This window comes from Myotis brandtii, unplaced genomic scaffold (assembly GCF_000412655.1).
Source record: "Myotis brandtii unplaced genomic scaffold, ASM41265v1 scaffold1013, whole genome shotgun sequence".
In the NCBI taxonomy this organism is placed as follows: Eukaryota; Metazoa; Chordata; class Mammalia; order Chiroptera; family Vespertilionidae; genus Myotis; species Myotis brandtii.
The window spans coordinates 50,905-59,449 of record NW_005353379.1 but is presented as its reverse complement, the minus strand read 5'-3'; the positions used below and the strand labels follow the sequence as shown (position 1 = coordinate 59,449).

The following is an 8,545-nucleotide window of genomic DNA, read 5'->3' as shown; positions in this document are numbered from 1 at the left end:
CGAGCCACATGCAGCTCTTTGGCCCCTTTAGTGTGGCTCTTCCTAAGCCTTAGGAGTACCCTAATTAAGTTAATAACAATGTACCTACCTATATAGTTTAAGTTTAAAAAATTTGGATCTCAAAAGAAATTTCAATCGTTGTACTGTTGATATTTGGCTCTGTTAACTAATGAGTTTGCCGACCACTGCCTTACACTATACACAAAATTTAACTGGAAATGAATTACAGACCTAAAATTAAGAGCTAAGACTTAAAACTTCTAAAAGAAAACAGGGACAAAAATCTTAATGACCTAGGTTTTGGCAAAAAAATTCTTAAATATAACAAAGAACATACTAACTATAAAGAAAAAAATACAATAAATTAGACCTCACCAAAATTTGACTACAGCAAAGCAAAAAAAAAAAACCTTTGCTCTTTAAAATATGGTCTTGTAAAAATAAAAGGCAAGCCACAGACTAGGAGAAAATACTCGCAAAGCCAATATCCAACAAATGGGCAAACTATTCCACCAAAAAAGCTATATGGCTGGCTCATAAACACACGTAAAGATGCTCAACATCCATTGGTCATCTGGAAAGTTCAGTTACAAATACAATGAAACACCAGTACACTAGACCACTAGAAATACCACTAGAATGGCTTAAAAAGACTGATCATACCAAGTATCAGCGAGTATATGGAGCAACTGTCTCTCACATACGGCTGGTGAAAATGTAAAACTGTACAATCAATTAGGAAACAATTTAGCAGTTCCTTAAAAATATAAACATATACCTACTATATGACCCAGACATTCCACTCCTTGATGTTTACCAGAGAGGGATGGAAAGCACATGTCCACACAAAGATTTATACATGAATGGTTATAGTCTATAATAGCCAAAAACTGGAAATTATCCAAATGTCTATTAAATGATCAATGAATATGCAAAACATATTATAGCCTTAAAATGAAATAATTATCAACAATAAAAGCAATAAATTATTGATACATGCAGCATCATGAATGAACTTCAAAATAATTACATTGAGTAACAAAGCCAGACAACCCTGGCTGGTTTGGCTCAGTGTTGGCCTGCAGACTGAAGAGTCCCGGGTTTGATTCCGGTCAAGGCCAGGGGTGCGGGCTCGATTCCCCAGTAGGGGGCGTGCAGGAGGCGATCAATGATTCTCTGTCATCACTGATGTCTCCATCTCTCTCTCCCTGTCCCTTCCTCTCTGAAATAAAAATAAAAATAAAAAATAATTGTTTAGAAAAATAAAAGCCAGACAAAAGAGGAACTATTGTATGATTCACTTCTATAATATTCTAGAAATTGTAAACTAATCTATAGTGACAGAAAGCAAGTCAGTGGTTGCCTGAAGTGAGAGAAATGATCAGAAAAAGGGGAGAGAATATTCTAAAAGGACACATAGTTACTTTTGGGGGTGATATATATGTTCATTATCTTAATTGTTATGATGGCTTTATGGGTATATACATATGTCAAAATTCATCAAATTGTACAGTTTAAATATGTGCAGTGTATTGGGTATCAATTATACCTAAATAAAACTGTAAAAAACAATAAATATATGTATATACACACACACATATACACTCACCATATGACCTAGCATTCTATTCTTAGACATTTATCCAAGAGATACGAACACATATATCTACATTCTAGAACTGGAAAAACCAATCTATAATGACAAAAAGCAAATCATATTGATTGCCTTGGATCAAGATGGAGGAGTAACTGCAAAGGGGCACCATCTGGAGAGAAAACTTTATAACTACATGAAGTTTCTTGATGGAAATTTTTCTATACATCCCAAGTAAAATGTGTTCTGAATTGCAAGTAGAAGATTTAGAAAACCAGTAACAATTACCCTTTACTGAACACAACTCTGCTCCAAGCATTGTGCCCTCCCCATTCATTGCCTCTAGTCTTCCTAACAATCCTATAATGTAAGTGCTATTATTCCCAGTTTAGATTAGGAGGCTTGAACTCAGAGAAAAGAAGAAACCAAGGTCTCTCCATCAGTAAATGAGCACACCTCAGCCCCCAGGAATCAATCTGGAAGTGTCTTAACGTCAAGTACTCCTCACACAGCACACTGCCTTCTCAGTGCTCAACACACTTCAATTGGGGATGACTTCTACTCGACTGAAATTTAAGAGAAAGACATTTGCTTCCTTAAACAAGTACTTCCTTGGACATAAGTATCTACTGGTATAATGCCATTCATTTTCCTGGGAGATGCATAACAAATAATAAGTACTCAATACATTGATGATTTATCCTAAAGTAAATATTAGTTGAGTTACAAATATTTCTCATTATTAATATCTCTGATTTGGATGGAAAATTACACTATATAAATTTAAAAAAGAGAGAAATCACATTATATAACAGATTTGCCTTTATTTCCGACATGATTACCACATACCAAAGGATAAAGCCGAAAGTGGTGATTGTGAAAAACTAAGTCTGAACACCTTCTTCATGCCTCCCATTGATTTAATGGTTGAATACCCTTTATGTGACCCTAATTCTAAGAAAGTTATGATTTTTACCACTTTATACAGTCAGCATCTTAACTTTTATTTCCAGATTTGGCTGCAGAACTCCCACTCTGTAGTATCACTAGGGGGCGTATTTTAATTTTTTATTTATTTATTTATTTATTTATTTATTTATTTATTTATTTATTTATTTTTTATGGGAAGCGAGCCCTAGCTGGTTTGGGTCAGTAGTTAGAGTGTTGGCCTGAGGACTAAAGGATCCTGGGTTGATTCCAGTCATGGGCACATACCTCTGTTGCAGGCGCTATCCCCACTCTGGTTGGGTCCCGTGCGGGAGGCAACCAATGTGTCTCTCTCACATCAATGTTTCTCTCTCTTTCTGTCTCTCTCCTCCTCCCTTCCACTCTCTAAAAATCAATGGAAAAATATCATCTGGTGAGGATTAACCAAAAAGAGAGAGGGGGGGGGGGGAGAGAGAGAGAGAGAAGAGAAAGAAAAAGGAAAAAGTTCTAAAGATGCACTTTTATCCTGTCTGTCCCTGGAAGGTAAAGTGCAAAATGTTTTAAAATTAACAGAGCAAGGGATTTTAGCTTGTTTGGCTCAGTGGATAGAGCATCGGCCTACAGACTGAAGGGTCTCAGGTTTGATTCCAGTCAAGGGCACATGCCCAGGTTGCAGGCTGGATCCCCAGTAGGGGGCGTGCAGAAGGCAGCCCATCAATGATTCTCTCTCATCATTGATGTTTCTATCTCTCTCCCTCTGCCTTCCTCTCTGAAATCAATAAAAATGTATTTTAAAAATTAAAAAATTAAATTAAATAAAAAATAAAATTAACATTGCAAAGTGAAAAATAGTTTAAAAGTGACATATGACTGTAAAAGTAAGCAACATCAATGTTAGATTTGGTAGATACATTAACCAATCAACATATTTAATGCATAATGTAAACAGCAAATATTGCTTAAGGTGTTTTGGTAAAAAACAAAAAAAAACTATAAATCTGTAATACAAGCTGACCTTAATTATAACTCAGTTTAAAATGCTTAATTATAATTTGTGAAGATTCTGGTTTCTGATAAAATACTACTAGCAAAGAAAGTTAGATATTTATCATAAACTTCAGCTGATATACTTCACTTGTCTGTTACTTTATTAAATTATTGGAAGGTAAAATTAATACTGCTATCCTCTTTTAAAGTTTGACCTTTACCTTGAGCATCTAAGTAGCAAGGAAAGGTGATAGAGGGAATGAACGTTAACTAGGTACCTGTTCTGTGGCAGGGGCTCTAAACGTAGTGCAACAACCGGAGGGAACAGAAATTACTATTTCCATTTACAGATGAGAAAACAAGGGCTTAACAATCATGATAACTTGGCCATAGTCACACAGATAGTACATGGTACAACCTGCCTGATTCTATTGCATATGATACCAAAAAATCGTAAGTGGCTTAACCCACCTGACATTTTGGTTATCCTATCTAATAAAGAGGGAATATGCTAATTGACCATCACACCCTCACAAGATGGTGGTGCCCACAGCCAATAAAGCGGGAATATACTAATTGACTGTCACCCCTCACAAGATGGCGGCACCCACTGCCACAAGATGGCGGCACCCAGTTCTCTCAGCCCCTCCTCATCCAGCCAGAGTCCCCCAGTCCCCTCAACCCCACTGGGGGGGCAGCAGACACCGCGCGCCTCATCCAGCCGGAGTCCCCCAGTTCCCTCAGCCCCACAGGGGAAGGCAGTTGGGGGCGATCAGGCCGGCAGGGGAGGGCAGTTGGAGGTGATCGGGCAGGCAGAGGAGGACAGTTGGGGACAATCATGCCAGCCGGGAGCAGTTAGGCGTCAATCAGGCTGGCAGGGGAGCGGTTAGGGGGCTATCAGGCTGGCAGGCAGAGTGGTTAGGGGCAATCAGGCAGGCAGGCAAGAGGTTAAGAGCCAGCAGTCCCGGATTGTCAGAGGGATGTCCCAGATTGGAGAGGGTGAAGGCTGGGCTGAGGACACCCCCCACCCGTGCACGAACTTTGTGCACTGGGCCTCTAGTCTTCAAATAAACAACTACACTTTATTCTACTAAGAGGTATGTATTTACATTGCAGCAAAGTACAATAAAGAACCAAAATATCAACAACATAAAATATAGCTCGTTCTCCACGAGCTTGCAATCTGATAAGGAAAATGTATGTAAACACACACACACACATGTTAAGAAATACAAAGCAGTAATTAATTTCAGGATGCAGCCACTAATTATATGGGAGCTCAGAGAAGCCTGGGATCCAGGTGGTTTCAGCAGTCAGGAAAGGCCTTTCCTAAGGTGCAAGATTACATCTGGATCCTGGGGATGGAAAATGCTGGGTAGGTAGAATGAAAGGGTGTCCCAGGATGGGTAAAAGCAGAGGTAAGGATGAAAACAATATGTCTAAGTAACAGTGAAGAAGCCAGCTTGACTGCTTCAAAGGACTGAAAGGAAACAACCCACATATCCACCAACTGATGAATGAATAAACAAAATGTGATCTATCCACATGATATAATACTATCATCAATAAAAAATAAAGTTCTGATACATGCTACAACAGGATGAAACTTGAAAACATGCTAAGTAAAATAAGTCCATCACAGAAGGCCACATCTATATATATAAAAGCCTAAGCGACTGGCTGACTGGCCAGTAGCTATGATGTGCACTAACTACCAGGGGGCAGACACTCAATGCAGGAGCTGCTGAGCGACAGCAACTTTGCAGAGTGCCCTCTCACACTCCAGGACCTGCCAGTTTAGGCCAATCCCCGCAGGCCAGGCTGAAGAACCCCACCAGTGCATGAGTCCATGCACCAGGCCTCTAGTATTGTATAATTTAACTTACATGAAAGGTTCAGAATAAGTAGTGGTTCCCAAAAGCTGGGAAGGTTGGGAAGCAGGGGAGAGGAACTGCTAATAGGTACAGGGTTTCTTACTGGGTGATGAAAATGTGCTAAAATTGATTGTGGTGATGGTTACACTATTCTGAATATACTAAAAACCACTGAACCCTATACTTCAAATGGGTGAACTGTATTGTATATGAAATACATCTCAATTATGCCATTAAAACAAAATGAGGGTTCAATAGGATACCACATTACACAGCTAAGATGGAGTCACTTATGCTTCGTTTAAGAGTATGCGATTTATCTGGTATGCAAGATTTACCTAATGAAAGCAGAGCATACACACTTAAAGACTCTTCTCTAGCAAAATAATTCACATGTTTTAAGTACATTCCTAAAATATATGCCAAAATCTCAAAGAAGAGAGAGAACAGGGAAAAGATGTTGCAGTATGATTTTGACTAATCCACAAGCTGTGACTATTAGGAAAGTTGTTTTGCTTCAGTGCTAAATGCCACAGATGGGTATATCAGCATCATATTTATGCAAAGCTGCAAATTTGTCTGTGTCAAATCTTTAAGTACCATAATGTTCTAAACTTAATTATGAAAATACCATTAATAATTGATCTGCCACACTTTAGGGTAAGATAAAAAACAGTGTGATTTGTTTTTCATTGGATGACAGTGCTCTGTATATAATGCTTTTTTAAATATTAGATTCGATTTAAATGTTATGAGAATCTCTACTAATGTAAAGCATTTCCTACTGATGTTTACTCACTTAACTCTAAATTCTAATTTAATATAATACTCCAAAATAGTCTTAATATACAAAATAATGGAGCTAAAAAGATAAATCTGACATTCAAAAGCAGAGAGCAAAAAAGAACGTCTGAATACTAAAGATCCAATACAAAGGAAAAGGAAAAGCACTCAAAAATAACCCTGAAAACCAGAGAGAGAAAAACAGAACTCAATATTAGGTTCTACAGCATTGGGGAGTACAAACATTTTTTTAAAGGAATAAAATACATTCAAAAATAGAAGGCTCAGTACATGAGATCAGATGAGGCTTTAACAGAGGCAGCCTTCCCCCAAATCCCAGGCATGAAAGAACCTTTCAGGCCGCCTTGGCCTAAAGGTGAAACCCCAGGAGGTGGTGAGATGTGAAGAATACAAAGGAAGAACTCAGCTGGATACCCAGACACAACCAAACTACTGTTTGCCTTCTCAGCCACCTTGCAAACCTCCTTCAAGGGAGATGAGCCCTAAGAAGCTCAGAGAGATATATCAGATCTCTTTTTAAATTCTCCTGTCGAAGAATCAGAGGGCCCAGCTGCCTCTATCAGGGCTTTGTAAGTTCCAGCACTAGATGAAACTTATGTTCAGTGCCTTGAGAAATACAGACAACTCAGAAGACCTGGTTCAGTGACAAACAATAAGAAAACAAATAAGCCATCCTAAAAAAGAAGCCTTGTCACTGATATCTAGAATAAGGTATCTGCTGTCACAAGTAAGTAGAACAAGACTCTCCATTTCCTCATTGTAAGCCAGCGTTTATACAAAGAAAAGAATTCAGGCGGAGTAAGTAAGACCTTATTTCAAATCGTGAACTGCAGTATGTTAAAAATAAACTTATCCAAACTTTTTCCAATTGTCTACCTACTCCAATAAAAATAAATAAATGAATAAATAAATAAATAAATAAATAAAAATAAAAAAACTGTGGGAAAAGACAAGTGCTTGCCATGTTGGACATGTTCATGTACTAACATGTTCATGAACATGTTCATGTTCATGGAATAATGTACTTCAAATATAACAATAAAATATCAAAATAGGTTAAATGTTGGAGTATTCTCTATGTAAACACCAAAACACATATTGTTAATGTATACATAAATAAAAGCTTTCTTTTAAATAAACAGGTAGAGTTGATGACAGCATGCTACCAAAGACCACCAATAACATCAACAGAAGGTCCAAGATCCAGAAACATTTTAAAGTGATAGAATTACTGGAGAGGATGCTCTAAATTGTAAGCATGCTAAAATTGCGACTAAACTAAGAACAGAAACCCAAGGTGCCACTAAGAGACTACAGGATATTTTTTATAATGGGTGCCATGGAGAGGGATTTATTTTTATATGATCCTTTGATGAATAACATGGGACTAGAAACATAATCTATACACAAGAAAGAAGAACAAGTAACTTGCCAGCACCTGAAACTGGAAAAGTAGATCAAACCTAAGGAAACAAGGATGACAAAATATCCCAGAGATAGATAACACCAGTTTTCAAAATTGGATTCTGAAAAACTAAAGTGAAAACTAATTTGCTGAAAGGGGGGAAAAAAAAAACCGTTGCACTAATTAAAGAAAAATTTTAAGACAAAGGTACACAAAGTACTTTAGAAAAATTTCTGTTCCCTAAGTATAGATATGTTCATTAATGTTGGCCACATTTGCTTTTAAGAAGCTAAAATCACAATTTTTAAAATAGTTGAGAGAAATCTTGTAAATATTTACAATAAACATTTGCCTTAAGCAATTCTGTAGAGCTTGTGAGATGCCACGTAAATGAGAGTAGATGCAATTAAATTTTAAAATCCCTCAAGTATTATTGTGAAGCTCACATAGCAAAAGTAATATGAACAACTACCATATTTGCAGATTTTTTTTTATAGAGTAAATAGTATATAAGGTTCACACTCTACAAGTAACTTAAACTAATCCCTGGATATTCCTGAGTCTCATCTAAACTTATTGGATGCTATGTGAGCACCACTAAAGCTGGAAAATAAAAAAAGAATGAGATCAACTCAAACCATTAGTTCTGTTCCTCCTCCAAGCAGTATTCTTTAAGTCAGGTATCTTATTTGATTTCAGTTCGCAAAGGTATAAGACCATAGCTAAGTCTTAATCTAGGTGGGAGTAAGAGCTAAGACATAATTATGCAAAAGGCTGTGCTCCAGCGGTGAAGTGAATCTGAACATGACCGCAGCGGGACATTTCCGAAAGCGTGGTCCACCCAGGGCAAGAGCAGGCATCTCAGGGACTTCCGGGAGTACCTGAGCAGATACACAGCCCTTTCGATGTCCCCGAGGTCTTCATCAACCGTCAGTCTTTCTATTTCTTCTGGGG

General features: G+C 37.7%; 1 protein-coding gene across 2 annotated transcripts in view; it reads right to left on the bottom strand.

Moving 5' to 3' along the window:
• The window catches only part of PPP4R4 (protein phosphatase 4, regulatory subunit 4), an 89,814-nt gene extending 81,269 nt beyond the window's left edge, over positions 1 to 8,545 (bottom strand). Inside the window, exon 1 of one of the 2 annotated variants that reach the window (XM_014535287.1) lies at positions 8,473 to 8,545. The gene's annotated coding sequence lies outside the window, so the exon portion shown is untranslated. Of the gene's footprint in view, positions 1 to 782; positions 803 to 8,472 lie in introns of those variants that run through there. The other variant, XM_014535304.1, reaches the window with a different exon arrangement.